The sequence below is a fragment of the Ovis aries genome, chromosome 14 (assembly GCF_016772045.2).
Source record: "Ovis aries strain OAR_USU_Benz2616 breed Rambouillet chromosome 14, ARS-UI_Ramb_v3.0, whole genome shotgun sequence".
In the NCBI taxonomy this organism is placed as follows: Eukaryota; Metazoa; Chordata; class Mammalia; order Artiodactyla; family Bovidae; genus Ovis; species Ovis aries.
The window spans coordinates 21855849-21875109 of NC_056067.1; the positions used below are offsets into that span (position 1 = coordinate 21855849).

Genomic DNA, 19261 nt, shown 5'->3' on the forward strand with positions numbered 1-19261 from the left:
GTCAAGAAAAGAGGGTGGAAATTTACTGGGAGAAGAAGAACAAGTAAGCAATCAATTCTGCAGCTTGGGATTTCCCCAAAGATCAGTGCCTGATAGTGGTTTCAAGATAGTATCTCCTAAGAGCCCAGCTCCCAGACTGCATTCCGCCTTGGGTCTGCCCAGGCTTCCCAGCAAGCCTTGTGCTTATGGTGTCTGCCAGCACATTCTGTCTTCACAGGTTGCTGACTCCTCCGCTCTCTGTCCACCCACTCCCCCCGCCTCCTACATGTATATCTGGTCTTTCTGCTGTGAGTCCAGGCCAGTAATCTCCTCCACCATCATGTAGCTTCGTCCATGACTCAGCCACCCAGGCACACTGCTCAGCACTTCATGGCAAGACTCAACCTGACCCTTCTTTAGAGAAAGAGGAGTTCATGTCAGAGATGAGGGTTCATCTGTAAAGTGACATTTCCCACCCATCAGCCACTGGGGAACTGGAGTTTATTTTTGACCATGCCCGTGAGCTTTCTGCAGACCCTAACAGACATGGGAACACAGAGCTGTTGTCTCCATCTTTCTGAGCCTCAGTGGCTCTAGAATGTCCTTTTGTTGTGGGGAGAGTGCTCATTCTTTGGCTTTAATATAATTCCTTCCCTTCTAGCTCTTTGCATTTGTAAATACTCAGTAAAACTTACATGGGAAATCAATATGACATGCCCCAACCCAATTGTAATGGTCAAAGAAAGACCACTGTAGCCTTTAAAATCAGGCCTGTTGACACTCATATTTTCCCAACCCGTCCCTCTTCCTCACCTCTCGAGCTTTATGAACATGAGCGATTTAAGACGATAAGAGTCACAGGATTTTAAATAGCTTAACTCCTAGGTGTGTTTGGTATGGAAACAAAGATAACCCTGTTCAAGAGTGAATTTGTGCCTCTGGGTGAATGGCCAGGTGTTCTTTTAACTGAGCTGTGAGACTAATTTCTTCCTGGCCTCTGGAAACCAGCTGAAGCAGTGGGCCAGCTGGTATATCTTCAATCTTGCATACCAACATCTTTCTCTGATTCACAGATTTCCTTTATCCCCAGCACTTCCTCTGGTATGTGCATCCCCGACAGTAAGCCATATCTCTTACTGGATTTGGGCATTTTTAGGTCGCGAGTCTTTTGGAGCAGGGAAGGAAGAAGGGTGGATGGTTACAATAGACCATTTCCAGAGGGAACTTGCCTTTAATCTCACTCACCTCTGACTCTCCTGCATTGGATGGTCTCCACACTTCCAAGGAGATGACACCGAAGTCATTGAGGATAACTTTATGAACATGACTCTTTTTAATATTTCAGTGATCTCAGAGAAAACAAAGTTAACTTAGATCCAGTTGTAATATCCTTGACTAGGAGTGTAAAACAACAAGAAAAGTATGCCGATGGTTATCTAAAGAAGAAATTTCTTTTGGAAATTTCCCAAGAACTTTCAGTTGCAGAGCACAGCCCTTATTATTAATCGACTCACTTTCTTTTTTTTTTATTGGACTATAGTTGATTAACAGTGTTGTGTTAGTTTGGGGTATACCCCAAAGTGATTCAGTTATACATGTATCTATTCTCTTTCAGATTCTTTTCCCATTTAGGTTGTTACAGGGTACTGAGTAGAGTTTCCTGTGCTCTATGGTAGGTCCTTGTTGTTTCTCTGTTTTAAATGTTGCAGTATGTACATGTCAGTCCCCAGCTCCCAATCTATCCCTTCCCCCTCTCTCATACTCCCCTACCCCGGTAACCATAGGTCATTCTCTAAGTCTGTGTTAACTGACTCACTTTCAGTGATTTGGGATTTGGCGAGCCCTAGGGGTTTACTTGGTGACTGACCGAGTAAAACTTGGTATGGGGAAGGCAGACGTCTATACCTGATACTCTGGTGATTCTCGAAATGCCAGATCATATCCATAATTGATTTCTCCCAAATAACTGTGACATATAAGATTCTACATGCACTAGCAAGGGTATTTGAAAGTCATAAGTTAAGTGATAGAAGATCTGTGGCGACTTGAAGCACGTCCACTGTGGGCAGCGTGTGCCTGTGGACACCTCTACTATGCTCTGTATCCTATATTGCTCACAATTATTTGAAAGGAAATGCAGTTTTCTTTGCTACTGATAGATGGGCTTTGGTTTTCGAGAGCCTGTAGTGCTTCGGTTGAAGCTCTGTCTTTTTTAGAGAGGAAATTTACAGGGGTTCCCCAATGTGAGCTACACCAGGAGGCAAACTGGGAACCTCCTTTAGTCCCATGTGCGTGTGAGGATTTTGGTCCATTAAACCAAGTCATCACTCCTACGGCTCACCTGGAGAGTGCTGTTCTCATTGGCCCGAGTCTAGCTTGCCTGAAGTGTGTGCCATAAGATGTGAGAGGTTTTCAGGCATAAAATGATTGTATGTCTATTTATTTTGGCCGCACTGAGTCTTCATTGCTGCTCATGGGCTTTCTCTAGTTGTGGCAAGTGGGGGCTACCCTTCATCGTGGGGTACAGGCTTCTCATTGCAGTGGCTTCTCTTGTGGAGCATGGGTGCTAGGGCACACAGGCTTCAGTAGTTGCGGTGCATGGGTTCAGTAAGTTGGGCACCCCGGCTTTGTGGGTGGCATGTGGGACCTTCCCGGGCCAGGGATCAAACCCATGTCCCCTGCATTGGTAGGCTGATTCTTAACCCCTGGACCACTGGGGAAGTCCTACCAGGTTATCAGGCATTTTTAAATGAAGAGAGATGTCCTGGTTATTTCAGCGGCAGAGTGCCTTGAACTGGATGTTGTCAGATATTTCCATGTTACAGAAACAATGAGGTTTCAAGTAAAATAGTGTAGCAGTCTTCACTCAGACTGTACATTCCCTGTTCTGTTACACAGAGTTGTGTGTTACCACAGTTCTTTACGCTAGGCGACAAGAGATTCATTTTCAAAAAGGAGTTTCCTGTGACTAATAACCAATAATAAAATAATAGAGACTTGCCTGGTGGTCCAGTGGTTAAGACTTTGCCTTCCAATGCAGGGGGTGTGAGTTCAATCCCTGATCAAGGAACTAAGATCCCACATTCCTCTCGGCCAAAAAACCAAAACATAGAACAGAAACAATATTGTAATAAATTCAATAAAGTCTTTTAAAATGGTCCACATTAAAAAAAAAAAAAACTAATGATAAAGTAATAAAGCTGTGTCCATAGTAGAAGGGACTGGGGCCAGAGCAGAAAGTCTGGACTAGCTTTTGAAAAAAAAAAAAGATTTAAAGATGTTATGACTTTGGAAAAAGTCAACTTAAAATATAACATGAATAATGATAACAATCATATTTCTTGGTTGCTTATCGTATGCCAAATCCTATGCTACATGATTGTGTAGATGGTTAAATTTCATCTTTACAAGACTCCATGAAGCAGGTGCTTTGTTATCCCTGTTTGCCTGATAAGAAAGCTGAGACTTCAGTGACTTAGGGTGTGACAGCATCCAGCAGGGAAGGAAAACAGACTTCCAGCTCACATGGTTGACCTTAGAGCGCTTGCTCTTGGCTGTTTTTTTTTTTTTTTTTTTAATCTTACCTCATATATCATTTCTTCCTGCAGCAGAGGTCACACACGAAGAGCCAGGAGGCCAAGTCTGGCCTCAGGTAACAGGAGTAGCTATGGAGCAATTACTGTGTGTCAGGATTGTTTTATGTACCTTCTTTTATTCCTTCATTTTATCCTCAAAAGAACTCCATGAAGTAGGCAGCGGTTACTATCCCCATTTACATGTGAGGAGAAGTGACATTCAGATTAAGTAATGTGTCCCAAATGTTGGCACAGCTAACATGCAGCTCCAGACGGTCTGGTCCCAGAAGCCATCCTTTTAACTGTTTTGTTTAAAAAAAAAAAAAAAAAAAAGGCAGTTGCTTGCCAACACTTTTTTAATAAAAATTTTTTTAGTTGAAGTATAGTTGATATATAATTTGTGATAGTTTCAGGTGAGGCATACACCAAAGTGATTCAGTTATGCATGTATTTTTTCCCTTTAAATTCTTTTCCCTTATAGGTTGTTGTTGTTGTTGTTATTTAGTCGCTAAGTCATGTCCAACTTCTGCAATCCTATGAACTGTAGCCCTCCAGGCTCCTCTGTCCATGGGATTTTCCAGGCAAGAAAAATCCACTGGAGTGGGTTGCCATTTCCTTCTTCAAGAGATCTTCCCAACCCAGGGATCAAAGCCTCCTCTCTTTCATCTGCTGCCTTAGCAGATGGATTCTTTACCACTGAACCACCAGGGAAGCTCCTGTTATAGGGTATTACAGAATATAGTTTATTCTGTTATTCAGTTCAGTTCAGTTCAGTCACTCAGTCATGTCCGACTCTTTGTGACCCCATGAATCGCAGCACGCCAGGCCTCCCTGTTCATCACCATCTCTCAGACTTCACTCAGACTCATGTCCATCGAGTCCGTGATGCCATCCAGCCATCTCATCCTCGGTCGTCCCCTTCTCCTCCTGCCCCCAATCCTTCCCAGCATCAGAGTCTTTTCCAGTGAGTCAACTCTTCGCGTGAGGTGGCCAAAGTATTGGAGTTTCAGCTTTAGCATCATTCCCTCCAAAGAAATCCCAGGGTTGATCTCCTTGCAGTCCAAGGGACTCTCAAGAGTCTTCTCCAACACCACAGTTCAAAAACATCAATTCATTGGCGCTCAGCCTTCTTCACAGTCCAACTCTCACATCCATACATGACCACTGGAAAAACCATAGCCTTCAGAAGTATAATTCCCTGTGCTTTACTGTATGTCCTTATTGGTTATCTATTTTATATATAGTGGTGTATATATTGGGGCTTCCCAGGTGGTGCTAGATTCCCAGATGGTTCCCAGGTTTGATCCCTGGGTTGGGAAGATCCTCTGGAGGAGGGTATGGCAACCTACTCCAGTATTCTTTTTTTTTAAAATTAATTTTAATTGGAGGATAATTACAGTATTATAGTGGTTTTTGCCATACATCAACATGAATCAGCCGTGGGTGCACATGTTTCCCCCCATCCTGAACCCCCCTCCCGCCCCTTTGGGGATGGGGTGGGGAGAGAGCACCAGCTTGTCCCAGAGCACCTGCTTTGAGTGCCCTGCTTCATGCATCAAACTTGCCCTGGTCATCTGTTTGACATATGGTAATATACATGTTTCAATGCTATTCTGTCCAATCATCCTGCCCTCACCTTCTCCCACAGAGTCCAAAAGTCTCTTCTTTACATCTGTGCCTCTTTTGCCGTCTTGCACGTAGGGTCTTCGTTACCATCTTTCTAAATTCCATATACATGTGTTAATATACCATATTGGTGTTTCTCTTTCTGACTTACTTCACTCTGTATAATAAGCTCCAGTTTCATCGACCGCATTAGAACTGACTCAGACGCATTCTTTTTTTTATAGCTGAGTAATATTCCATTGTGTAGGTGTACAGCTTCCTTATCCATCCGTCTGCCGAAAGACGTCTAGGATGCTTCCATGTCCTAGCTATTGTAAACAGTGCTGCAGTGAACACTGGGGTACATGTGTCTCTTTCAATTATGGTTCCCTCCATCCCACTCCAGTATTCTTGCCTGGAGAATCCTATGGACAGAGGAGCCTGGCGGGCTACAGTTCATGGAGTCGCAAAGAGTCAGACTCATCTGAAGTGACTTAGTACGCATGCACGCACAATGTATGTTTCCCAAACTCATAATTTATCCCTTGCTCTGTACCCTGTTCTCCTTTGGGTTCCACACATTTGTTTTCTGTGTCAGTGGGTGTTTTGTATATAAGTTTACTTGTATCTTTTTTAAAGATTCCACATATAAGTGATATCATGATACTTGTCTTTTTCTTTCTGACTTACTTCACTTAGTATGATAATTTCTGGGTCTCTCCATGTTGCTGCAAGTGGCATTATTTCATTCTTTTTTTTCTTTTCTCTGATGTGGACCATTTGAAAAATCTTTATTGAATTTGTTACAATTTTGCTTCTGTTTTTATGTTTTGGTTTTTTGGCCCTGAGTTTTGTGGCATCTTAGCTCCCTGACCAGGGATCGAACCCCTGCTCTGGCAGGTGAAGTCTGAACCACCAGGCTGGCGGGGAGGTCTTTCCCTTTTTTACGGTTGAGTAATATTTCATCGTATAAATAAACCACGTCTCCTTTATCCATTCATCTGTAGATGGGCATTTAGGTTGTTTCCATGTCTTGTCTGTTGTAAATAGTGCTGCTATGAACATTGAGGTGCGTGCATTGTTTTAAATTAGCATTTTCTCCAGATCTGTGTGGCAGGAGTGGGATTGCTGGATCATATGGTAGCTTTGTTTTTAGTTTCTTAAGGAGCATCCATACTGTTCTCAGTAGCAGCTGCACTAGTTTACATCCCCACCCACAGTGTACGAGGGTTCCCATTTCTCCACACTCTGGCCTTTATTACTTGTAGACTTTTTCATATTTGTTTGCCAACATTTTAAAACCAAGTCGACTTCCCTTTAAAAAGTTAAAAAGAACAGATGATGGGACAGTACTGGTCCCCTTCCACCAGCGACAGTCACTTGGCAGCAGTGGGTAGCTGCCTGTTGTACAGGGAACAAACACCTCTTACCTGGTTGGCACTGCCCCCTCACTTCCACTGTGTTTCCTCTTTGGTCGCCCACCTGGCGTGGGCTTCTTATCTTGCAGTTCCAGTCTATGGTCTCCCTAGTACTGGAGCTTCCTCTGCAGCAGCCTAAATGGCTTTTATTGCAGCACAAGGTATTCTGTGCATTTCCCCTCAATAGCAACAAACTCCTCCTCCCTGCCTTTCTCCCCGTCTTCTTCCCCCAGTTCCTGCAGGCCTAGTGTTGGCGCTCAATCAGGTGGGGAGCATGTGAGGTTTATAATATTTTCTGTCTGCCTGGTCAGTGGCACTCTGGTGCTCGGTTGGCAGTAACCAAGGTGGTAACAGCATCTCCAGCCTTTGGCACACGGCTTGATAGGTTGTTGTGTGACACAGAGATTCCCGGCCTCTGTACATGTCAGAGCAAAATGCAACTCTTAACATCCAGACATGCAGAGAAAGATTTTGGCAGGTATCTGCCTCCTTCTCAAACTAGAGATTTAAATATTCTAAAAGGGCTTTTCCAAGAGCTCAGTCTCGATTATTTGTTTCATGTCGAGCCCAACCAGTGCATTATTGGTAAGATAATGAGTGGCATTCACCCAAGGGTAATCCTTTCAGGGATTTTGATGATGCAGTACATCATGAGTGTAAAGCCTGAGTGGTTTATGCCATTAAAACCTCAAGATAGAATTAGACTTGTAATCACCACTTGCCCATGTTTTGTCATTTATGATAATTATGGTAGTAATAATCCGTGTATTGTTGAGAAGTAGCAGTCAGAAGCATCCATCAATTTTTTATCGACACCAAATCAAGTTGATACTTCATCTTTGCTGCAAAAATGTAGATTGCACCAATTAGTCTAAAGAAATTGGGCAGTCATTAGCAATGAAGTCAGCAGTTAATCTACAGGACATTTCTGGTCCCTCTGATGCCAACAATCCCTCTTAATTATGTGGAATATCTTGAGCATCTTTGGGAGTCTGTCAATAGTGCCATTGTTGGCTTAGAACTAGAAGAAGCATCTATGTTCCTGCTTTTTATTGTTTTTTAAAAAATACCCTAATGCCTCCCAGTTCCCACCTTGTACCCTTTTGCGCTTCTGGGCAAATTTATTCTGAAGCAGAACACTCAAATCAAAGCAGTTGGAAATTTTTTTCTCTTATTTAGAAAGAGGAATTTTCCCCCCAATGGGCTGCTTTCAGTGATGGTGTGTTAGCTCACTGTCCCATACTTCTTAACTATTCTTGTTACCCAATGAAATAATCATCTCTTAAAAAAAAAAAAAAAAAAAAAAAGGAAAGAAAGGAAGGAAGGAAGGAAGAAAAAGGAAGCCAGAATTTAAAGGAGAAAAATCCAACTAGTTGTGAAGAAATCCTGGGGCTAATGAGCTTTCTGCATGTGCCTCGAGTCTTTTCCCCAGGCTAGCTCAATCTCCCTCTCAGATGTTTTCAATCAGCGTTCCCCACAAATTGTATTAAGCAGCTGAATAATAGAGGGTAGAAATTTCAAATATATATATATATATATATATATATATATATATAGTATTTAGAGAATTTGGAAACGAAAGAACAAGAAAAAGTAACTCATTCCTAACATCCTACCATGACACCAACTCTCTGACCATTTTCATAGGTTTTATTTCGAGCTCATAAACCTATGTAACATGTTGAGCTTTGTTGTTGATTTAGTGTTATTATAATCTTTTCTTTTCCTCATTTAAATATTTTTCACTTTACTAACAGTTTTAATCATCATTTTTAATGGATGCATAATACTCTATTAAAAATATGTCTCCATGTTTTAGATTATTTCCTTGAGATAAATTGCTCAAAAGGAAATACTGGATCAAAATTTATAAGCTTCTGTATAACTCTTGATATATATTGACAAACTGCTTTCCAAAAGGATTATATCAATTACAAAGAAAACAAACCCCACCAGTAATATATGCAGATGCAAGTTGAGTTTTAGTAAATGAGATTTAAATTCAGATGTGTTGTTAACGCTTGTAGCTAAGCTAAAAATATAAATGCTAGTTTCCTTAATGGACAAATGTATACAGTATCAAATTGTGCTCTGACTCAAGTTGGCTTAAACAAGGCCTATTATTATCTCACATTACAGGAAGTTCAGAAGTAGGACAGCTGTAGGTTGATATGATCATAGGTCCCATGATGTCACTGAATACCTGGATTCCTGTCTTTTAAGCTCTGCCATTGTAACCTTTACCCTTATGCAGGCTTGCTTCATGTTCCAAATGGCTGCAGCTGCTCCAGGCATCACATCCAGACGCAGACGTAGCAACAATGGAAACAGATCAACTCTTCTAGTGTCTCCTTCTCTAGAGTCAGAAAATCCTTCACAAGAACTCCCAGTTGACCTTCGCTCTGGTCTCATTGCCCAGGTCCGGGTCAGATGTGTCTCCTCCTAAACCAAGGACTGGCAAGGGAAGTGGAAACACCATCACTGGCTTTATTAACCAGGACTTCCTCCTGAGCCAGCACTGGAGTCCATTTCCTCTGAATATTGAGCACCTGAATAAAATAGAGGTTCTGTTAGCGAGGAACAAGAAGGAAACGGCTGCTGGGGAGGTAACCAGCAGTGCCTCCCACAGTCCCCACGCTTCTCTTTCTCCAGTCTCTGGCACACTCTCAGAACCATTTACAATTCTTTAGTAGCAGTTCATGCAGCTAATGAATATATGCAAAATATATGCAAGCATTTGGGTTTGGTCCGTTCTGGGCAGACACTTGTAAGGTCCTCGAGTAGGCTGATCACTCTGTTATTTCCTTTACATTTTTCTAAAAACTGACTTCAGGGCTGGGCCCCTAAGACGGAAACCAGGAACTCCTCTATTTTTATATACCTTCGGTGCTGAGGGTCTCCTTAGGGGGAAGAGGTGGAAGTTGGAGGACTTTTTGTTTGGTAGAGATTTGACATCTAGTAATGCTACAGTCAGGGCTGCTGCTGAGATTGAAGGTTTACAGCCTGATGAAACAAGCCTCGCTGTCCAGTCTGAATCACCCGGGCTCTGTGCATCTGATTCTACTGCACAGCATTTCAGTCCTGATGAGCACCTCCAGGAAAAGACCAAGAAAGAAGAGGGGGAATTGAGGAATTCACGTCAGTCACATACTTTTGATCTCCTTGTAGGAATGGCTGAAATTCCTGCCTCAGAGTATTTTTAAAAGAATCTACTTTATGTCTACATATATTTCTCCACTAGTGGCATGGATTATTTAGGAACATTATAATTTAGGGTAAAATCAGTAAGAAAAACATATTTTAAAGCTACAACAGAGGAAAAAAAAAATCCATATGTCTCCGGGTTGAAGAAACCAGTTGTTGTCTAGTCACTAAGTCGTGTCTGACTCTTTTGTGACCCCATAGACTGTAGCCCGCCAGGCTTCCCTGTCCATGGGATTTCCCAGGCAAGAATACTGGAGTGGGTTGCCATTTCCTTCTCCAGGGGATCTTCCCGATCCAGGGATTGAACCCACATCTCCTGAGTTGACAGGCAGATTCTTTACCACTGAGCCACCAGGGAAGTAAAGAAACCAACCTAGACACCGTATGCCTCAGAAATTCAGTACTATTTTGCATTTTGTATGGCAACCCACTCTGGTCTTGCCTGGAGAATCCCACAGATAGAGGAGCCTGGCAGGCTACAGTCCACAGAGTTGCAAAGAGTTGGACACAACTGAAGCAACTTAGCACACAGCACATAGGCAGTTGGGTCATATGATACAATGTTGACTCTGTGTCGGTGCATGACTTGCAAATACTCTTCGGCACCAGGGATACTAAGGTGATCTTGGGTCAGAGCTGCCAGCTCCTTCACCCAGGTAGATGGGGGCTCCAGAGTTACCCATTTCCTAGCATGCCATGATGGAGTCATTGAGTCAGTTGTTTTTTTAGGAGTAGGGATTTAAAAAAAAAAAGGAAAAGAAACCCCACCTACTATTTTCTTGTGCTTTCTATTTTACAGTTTCCTAAGGATTTTTACAACATAATTACATGTCCTAATTATGAGATTACATACATTTCCACCACTTACATAATCAGGCGTAATTATACCAATTCCTTGGACAGACAATGGTAAAAAGTACTTGATGCAAAAATGACACGACAGAATGCTGTTTCAGAAAGGCTTTGGGAGTGTATGCTCCTCGGTCCCTCAAAAGAGGCGGATCAAGATGACTATGACAGCCTTCAAGTAGCTATTAGAGCTTTTATCGGTTATGACACCTGCCATGACTTGTGTAGCCCTCCTAAGTTAACCTGTGAGGGAGCCGGCGGAGTCCTGGAAATTCTGGTTCGGTCTCCTTCACGGCCTCACCTTCTCTCCCTCTTTCCCTTGTCACTTCCTTCTCTTCTCCTCTTCCCACCCTTCTCTCCTCTTCCCCTACCCGCTTCTTCTCATTCAGGGGCCAGGACAAGGGTTTGAAACTGTAGGCTAATGGGGAGACATGGCATAGATCCCCGGGGCTTTACTTCCCACAGAAGGGATCCATGGATGAAAATACTTTAAGGCACTGACTTAGAAGAGAGAATGTGGTCCTTAAAATCTTCTAACTTACTCCTCAGAAAGTAGACTGGATATAAGGTCAAGGTCCATTGGGTTTCACAAGCCTTTTTGTTGTTGTTGTTGTTTTTTTTTTTTTTTTTTAGCGTGATATCATTGTTCTATAGGAGACAAAAAAGGTAGAGAGAGGGCAAGCAGACTACAATGTATGTATTAAAATTAGGAGCCTTTGAAATGAAGAATGGTATTACAGACAATTCCTTAGAAACAGCATGCTAATTTATTAGAATTGTTTTTTTCATCACTGATAACAAAATATATTGAAAGGGTGATTGTTTTCCAACACAACTCCTTCCCCTCCTATTTTTTTTTTTTTTTCAAGAAAAAGTTCTAAGCAGAAGGTTTTTAAATAGATGTTTAAAGCCTTTTTTTTTTTGAACGGGGGAGGTGAGGTTATCATTATATTACTCAGATTTCTCTAGAACTTTTCCATCATTCACCTATTGAATTTTTTTATTAAAAAATAAAATACAGTGCCTAATCACTATCCTGAGGTTACAGTTCAGAACAGTTTTGGGGGACTAGTTCATGACTTTCTCTTAAGGACAGTATCTCTTAGGTATATTGCTTGTAGTCCATATGGAGCAAATTAGAGAGTGAAAGGATGGAGTTGCCACTGTTTCTGATTGGTTACGGTAGTATTGGGGAAAAAAAAAATTGACTTACCCTGCTCTGGGAAGAAAGATGGATAAAATGCTCTTTGAACACACCAGGCTTTTTTTTTTTTTTTCCTTCTTCTTCTTCTTCAATGTCGGTACAGAAGGGTTGCATTTATATTTGGCTTTCCAGACCTGTCTCTTGACCTTCTAATCACTTTATTTGAAACAGCACTGAGGGTATAATAAACCTGGAGGTTGCCTCTCCTTTGCTTTATCATAAATTAAAGCTGCCGGTTGGTCGAGGTGAAAGTGAAGGCAGAATGTTCATTACGGCACAAGTGACGGCTTGTCAATAGCAGTGCTTTTTAGTTTGTTCTAGTCAGCACTTGCTGCGCATTTTGTTGGACCACTGGGAAATAAATACAACAAGATTATACATTTGGAATACCACAAGAGTTCACCAGGAAAAAAAACACACAAATGATGAATTATACACTTGCTAGAAAGTGACATGCTATCTTGTGCTATTAACAACCACAGATAATTGCAGCGAATTGTAATTGCAGTTTGCAACTTACAGTACAGTGTGTCCGACATCAATCTTAATAGTGAACAAAGCAATTTATATTAAAACTTAATTCACTTGGTAACTTTCAGCTGTATACACGGGAGCTAACAGATGTAGCTTTTCAGAAAGTTCAAAGGCATTTGAAACGTGGCAAGAAATGCTAATGCAGTAAGCCTTGGAGAAATATTGCATTACTCCTTGTAATGAAAACAAATGTATGTTATTATCTCCCAGTTTGTGTTTATTTAATAAAATATGCAGTTTGCACGTTGGTGAATTCAGTGTTTCTGAATGGATGTAGAATGCTGTTCTATTTGGAATCAGAGACCAAATAGGACTGGCAATTATGCGTCTAGTATAAATAGTCTGCCTTACTATTTTAGTAGCATGCACCTTAATGCTTCGGTGGATTTTGTATGAGGTGTAACAGCAGACTGGCGTAACTTTATTCATGACTTTCCTTAGATTGGATGTCTTTGAAGCAAGAAAGGGAGATCTCCTGGAATTACTTAAGAGAACAAGCATATTTGTTTTGTGAGCTTGACTGATGGCCGGTAGAGCAGTTGAGTGAAATCTCTAAACTGATTAGGGCTTTAGTTCAAATAATCTTCTACCTTTTTCATTAATTTATTCCTTAATGCTATTTTGCTGCTCTTCTACCAAGGATAATAATCTCACACTCGCTGACCTCCATGAGTGGATGACCTGGAGCCCATAACTAATCTTATTTACTCTCCTGACCAGCCGAACTTCATTTACCTTGACTGGATAAAGAGCCTTGCGTGGCTAAGCCTCCCCTCCTTCGAAGCAGTCTAGTTAATCTGTAGTGAAGGGGTGACGATAGACTTTCCTAATCAAGATCCAGAAGCATCCAGGGGCAGTGGAAACTTGGTGCCTTTCCTCCTCCTTTCTTCGAAGCCTTTCTCCTGTGTCATTTTTCGTCCTTCCTGAGACTTTAAAAATGATGAAGAAGAACTCGGGGGGGTGGAGGCGCAGCGAAGAGGGGACATGGCCACAGTCTCACTGTCGTAGCATAACCATTTTCATTTTGAAAGTCAGTTTCCAGCTGTGGGCTGTGTGAATGTGAGTACAGTGTTGAATTTAGATGGCACCCTTGAATACATCTAATTTTGCATTCTGCTTTTTTAAATACCAGTGTTTCCTGTGTTGCTGGATAATTTAATAGTTGTGCATTTTCATAATGATGCTAATAATCCATTGAGGTTCAACAGTGTATTTTATTTACTCATTTCCCATTATTGGAAAGTTAGGTTACTTCCACTGAGTTTCACTCTTATGAATAATGCTGTGATAAAAATCTCTTTAGGTGTTTTCTTTGTTTAGATTGTCTACCTGGAGTATAGTGTTAGAAGTGCACTTGTTAAGTAAAAGATATAAATGTGTGTGTGGCTTTTTGCCTTACATGACCAAAATAGCTTCCTGGACTAGTTATGGTAGGTTATGTTACCACCAGCAGTGTAGGAAGAATATACAGTTTTATCAGAGCTGTACTGAGGTTTATCCTGCTTCTTCCATGTACAAACTAAGTGATGTTGGGAAAGTAAATTAACCTCCCTGCCTCATCTGAATCTCATTATTCCCCATCTGAATAAAAGTGATAATAATGCTTACTTCATGGATTAATAATATATGTCAAGTTTTGGGGACAGGAAGCACTCAATAAAGATTACCTTTTATCAATATTACTGTGATTCTTACTAAATTTACACTTTTCTCCTAATTTAATATTACCTTCTATTTAAGCTGCAGTTATAGGCTTCCCTGGTGGCTCAGAGGTTAAAGTGTCTGCCTCCAATGCAGGAGACCCGGGTTCGATCCCTGGGTCGGGAAGATCCTCTGGAGAAGGAAATGGCAATCCACTCCAGTATTCTTGCCTGGAGAATCCCATGGACGGAGAAGCCTAGTAGGTTACAGTCCACGGGGTCGCAAAGAGTCAGACACGACTGAGCGACTAGTCAGACATGACTGAGCGACTTCACCTTACCCTTTTAGAGCAAACGTCATAATCCATAATGAGCAGACTTATCTCATTATCCATAATCATATGATCCGTAATCAGCAACTTCTGTCCTTTTTCAATGAAAAAGTTAAATTGCTAGGCCATGAGCCATTAGGAAGACCTTCTAATGGGGTGAATATTCTGTCCGTAAAGGGGAGGTTTTTGGAAACCCCCCCTCTTAATTTGTAATAATAAAATGCCTCTTGTACCAGAACACCCTAAATGGGCCTTGAAGTTGTAGGGTTAGGGTGCGCTCATTCTGCAATTTTTACATTCAGTGAGAACCCAAGTTTCCTACTTGTGTGTAGGTATTGGGCTGTGCATTAAGTCATGTCAGGCATCTGCTGGTTTTTCAGTAAGACAAAGAACGGATTTCCTGGGTCCCCTTAATTTTGGAAATTCAATTTCAAATTTATTCGAAGAAAAACCAGAACGAATCTTATTATCTCATGGGATGATTTTGTTGCAGAGCATCTGCTGCCTCTTACTGAGCCCTGAGGACAGTGCTTTCCAAGAAGGGAGTCAGAGCAGTTTGCCCTGCCTGACCGTAGAACCCCTGGTTAGACTCGGCTGGGCGTTACCCACGCCAGGCAGAGACTGGAAATCACTTTTCCCTGAGACAATCTTCTAAGCAAAAGAAAGGTGGCTGCTTCATAGTTCCTGCTGAGGATAATTTCTGAGTTAGAATGCGTTGATGGCAAGCAACAGAAACAAATGCTGGTTAACTTAAGTCCCAAAAACAAGGCAGGAGAGAAAGGTTCTTTTTATAAAAGGCTATGGGGTGGTTTATAGTACCTGTGAAAAATGACTCAGATGGGAGAAGAAACCTGTCGTTTCTAGGATCCAGGCAGCAGGGAAGTGTGTACACTCAATAATAAGAGGGAGTAAGCTCTGCTCCACTCAAGAATCAAAATCTGATGGGGCCCAGGGCTTCCCTGGTAGCTCAGTGGTAAAGAATGCGCCTGCCAATGCAGGAGACATGGGTTCGATCCCTGGTCCGGGAAGATCCCACATGCCTGGAGCAGCTAAGCTTGCGTGCCACAGCTACTGAGCCCATGGGCCACAACTGCTGGTGCCTGCGTGCCCTAGAGCCTGCGCTCCACAACAAGAGAAGCCCCTGCAATGAGAAGCCCTCGCACTGCAGCTAGAGAGTAGACCCCCCCGCTCACCTCAGCTAGAGAAAAGCCCAGCACAGCCAAAAATAAATAAATAAAATTAGAGAGAAACAAATTTGCAGTCTTTAAACAAGCAAACAAAAAGGTAATATGACCCAGCCCTAATCTTGTGCCTGGTTCTTGGCTGGGGGAGGCCCAATCACCCTGAGGGCAATCCCGCTAAGTCCCACTACTGGGGGAAACAATTTCCCGAAAGAAAATTAGAGTCCTGTTACTAGAAGGAGTTATAAGAAAAAGAAATGGAGACTGCACAGCTGAAAATAACAAATATTTACGGAACTTTTAAGATTGTATTACTATAGTAATTCCTCCACATTAATGATTAGAAAAGCAGCGAAATGATCATGGACATCATGAAGTATTTGGACCACCCAGTAGCTATTGCCTATGACATTAGAGACAAACGTAACTCATTTTTATTAGTCATTATGACATTGAGGACCCACATAATCAGGTATTTTGTAAGAGAAATATTTCATGTTTGGCTATAAATATTGCAGATCTGAAAGACAGTGTCTTCAACCGCATGGAGATTTATATTTCCTTCATGTGAGAGGAATCCACAAAGACTAGGGCCCTCATGGACGCTTCACAACATTACCAATGTTCAGAGCTCCTTTAGTCTTTCTGCTCTATCAGACTTTTGACATGGCTTCTATCTTAAGGTTTACTTCGTGATCACAGTAGAACTGCTCCAGCTCTTAACATCTCATCTACGTTCCAGGTTGGAAGGAAGAAGAAAGAGGGGACGGTAAATGTGCCTGACAATGGAGTCACCCCTCTACTTACTCTCCCTTTTAAGGAACTTCCCCGGGAGCCCTTACCTAGTGGCAAAGAACCTGCCTACGAATGCAGGAGGTGTTAAGAGACTCAGGTTCCATCCCTGGGTTGAGAAGATCCCCTGCAAGAGGGCACGATAACCCACTCCAGTATTCTTGTCTGGAGAATTCCATGGACGGAGGAGCCTACCATCCATAGGGTCGCAAAGAATGGGACACAATGGAAGCGACTTTGTTGTTCAGTCATTCAGTCAGGTCCAACTCTTTGCAACCCCATGGACTGCAGCACACCAGGCTTCCCTGTCCTTCACCATCTCCTGGAGCTTTGTTCAAACTTATGTCCATTGAGTTGGTGAAGCCATCCAACCATCTCGTCCTCTGTCGTCCCCTTCTCCTCCTTAGCACACAACAATCTCCCTCTAGATTCCATTAGTCAAAATTTCATCACACCTGTCTATAAAGGAAACAGAAATATTTTTCAGCTGAGTACAGTGTGACTCCCAACAAAAGCAGGTTTCAGTAACGGAGGGAGAAAAGGAGGATGGGTGCAGGAAGGGAGCCAGCAATTTCGGATACAGTCCCCTTGTGGGGAGTAGATACTCTTCAGCTCTCTCCTAGGAGTCCCTGATGTCACACCACTAATATAGACAAGAAGCCAGGAGAGTTATAATGAAGCGTTTTCTCAGGTAGAGAGAGAAGAGAGTGGATGGAATGATGAAAACTTTAGTTCATCAAATAAAGTTCCAACATTTTCTTCTTGCCCCAAACATTTACAACAAACTCTGTGGAGTAGAAATTGAAGGCAAATGTGCCCTGCCATTTTTCTTTAAGCCTTTTTGCAATGCAACAGGACAATCAATACAAATCTTTGCAGTAATCATATATTGATTTTCCTAGAATATAACTCCATTTAAAGCACTTTTATCCCCAAGAGTAGGAACATTGGAGGCTATCAAAGGAGGAAGTAGGTTTCCTTGACCCCCATCTGCAGTGCACAATTGATTAGCAGAGAGTGGTTATGAGAGAGAGAGAGAAAAGAGAGAAGTCACCGAAAGGTTAATACTAGCTAAAGAGAAACGTGATTATAGGACGTTAGGCTTTTGGAAAAAATCATAAGGTCGGGATAAGATAATGATACCGTCTAAAATTACATGAGATTTTGAGTACTTAACATCCCCTTACTGTGTACCTCCCTTCCCCCAACAACTGCAGCCAAATTTGGGGAATCGACAAAGCCCTGAAAGGACAGAGGCTGATTGATAATGCTTAGGTTTGGACTTGGGATGAACTGGCTTGATAAGGGAACGAGAGATGCAGTGGTAGTTTTTCTGGAGTCATTTAGTCTTTAAGTACTAAACTCAGGCTTTCATACATATCATATTGAAGGTTTCCTTGCCTCCAACAAAGCCAAAAGGAAAAGAAAGAAAAATATTTTAAAAGACTCATTGTAATCCCTTTTCTTAAGAAAATGAAGAACAAAAGTATACTAGTCCTTTCCCTGCTCTTTCAGTCCCTAACAGTGACAAAAATTAGCAACCACCTTCTGACAATTCCAGGAGTTTAGATCCGCTGAATATTTCTATGTGCCGACACATTCATCCCAGAGACAAAAATGATTGGAGGTTAACATTGAAAAAGGAAGGCCAATTCTGCTCTGGCTCTGGCCTGAGGAACTGTTGTTCAGTTGCTAAGTTGTGTCCGACTCTGTGTGACCCCATGGACTGCAGCACACCAGGCTTCCCTGTCCTTCACTATCCTTCCCTGTCATTCACGTGAGTTTGCTCAAACCCATGTCCATTGAGTCCCTGATGCCATCCAGCCATCTCATGCTCTGTCACCCCATTCTTCCCCTGCCCTCAATCTTTTCCAGCATCAGAGTCTTTTCCAATGAGTTGGCTCTTCGCGTCAGGGGGCCAAAGTATTAGAGCTTCCGTTTCAGCATCAGTTCTTCCAATGAATATTCAGGGTTGATTTCCTTTAGGATTGACTGGTTTGATCTCCTTGCTGTCCAAGGGACTCTCAAGAGTTTTCTGCAGCACCTCAGTTTGAAAGCATCAATTCTTTGGCTCTCAGCCTTATTTATGGTCTAATTCTCACATCCATACATGACTACTAGAAAAACTGTAGCTTTGACTATCAGTTCAGTTCAGTTGCTCAGTCATGTCTGACTCTTTGCGACCCCATGAACCACAGCACGCCAGGTCTCCCTGTCCATCACCAACTCTCAGAGTCCACCCAAACCCATGTCCATTGAGTCGGTGATGCCATCCAACCATCTCATCAACCATCTCATCCTCTGTCGTCCCCCTCTCCTCCTGCCTTCAATCTTTCCCAGCATCAGGGTTGTTTCAAATGAGTCAGCTCTTAGCATCAGGTGGCCAAAGTACTGGAGTTTCAGCTTCAACATCAGTCCTACCAATGAACACCCAGGACTGATCTTCTTTAGGATGGACTGGTTGGATCTCCTTGCAGTCCAAGGGACTCTCAAGAGTCTTCTCCAATACCACAGTTCAAAAGCTTTGACTATAGGGACCTTGAATAACTGGGATGTTACCAAGCTGAGGATGACACCTCCTCCAGCAACCCCAGTACCCAGCTCTTACACATTGCTTGCTCAAAAGGCAAGAGGGCGCCCTGGGGTTCTCTTGTTTGTAATTTATTGTTCCCAGTATAAGTCTTTCCCTTAATCCCTCTTGTTTTGTTATCAGGGCTGGATTCTCACAAACAAGCTCTTTAGTAAATTAAAAGGTGCATGTAGCCTCATTATCCTTCTCAATGTTCTGTACTTGATACTGTTTATTTTCCTAGCAACTTCAGGAGTTTATGTTTTGTTTTGTGTTGCTTTTTCTTTTGCTTCAGGCAAAGCAACTGGTACACATTGTCAGATAAAGTATCTTATCTGTCAGCAGCACCCTTGTGAATTAATCATAATTCAATGGGCTT

General features: G+C 42.2%; 1 protein-coding gene across 3 annotated transcripts in view; it reads left to right on the plus strand.

The window, feature by feature from the left end:
• Positions 1-19261, plus strand: part of FTO (FTO alpha-ketoglutarate dependent dioxygenase) — a 426388-nt gene that overhangs the window by 316463 nt on the left and 90664 nt on the right. Inside the window, exon 9 of one of the 3 annotated variants that reach the window (XM_027977360.3) lies at positions 1-17747. This exon is cut by the window's left edge and continues 37495 nt beyond it. The gene's annotated coding sequence lies outside the window, so the exon portion shown is untranslated. 3 annotated transcript variants of the gene reach the window in all.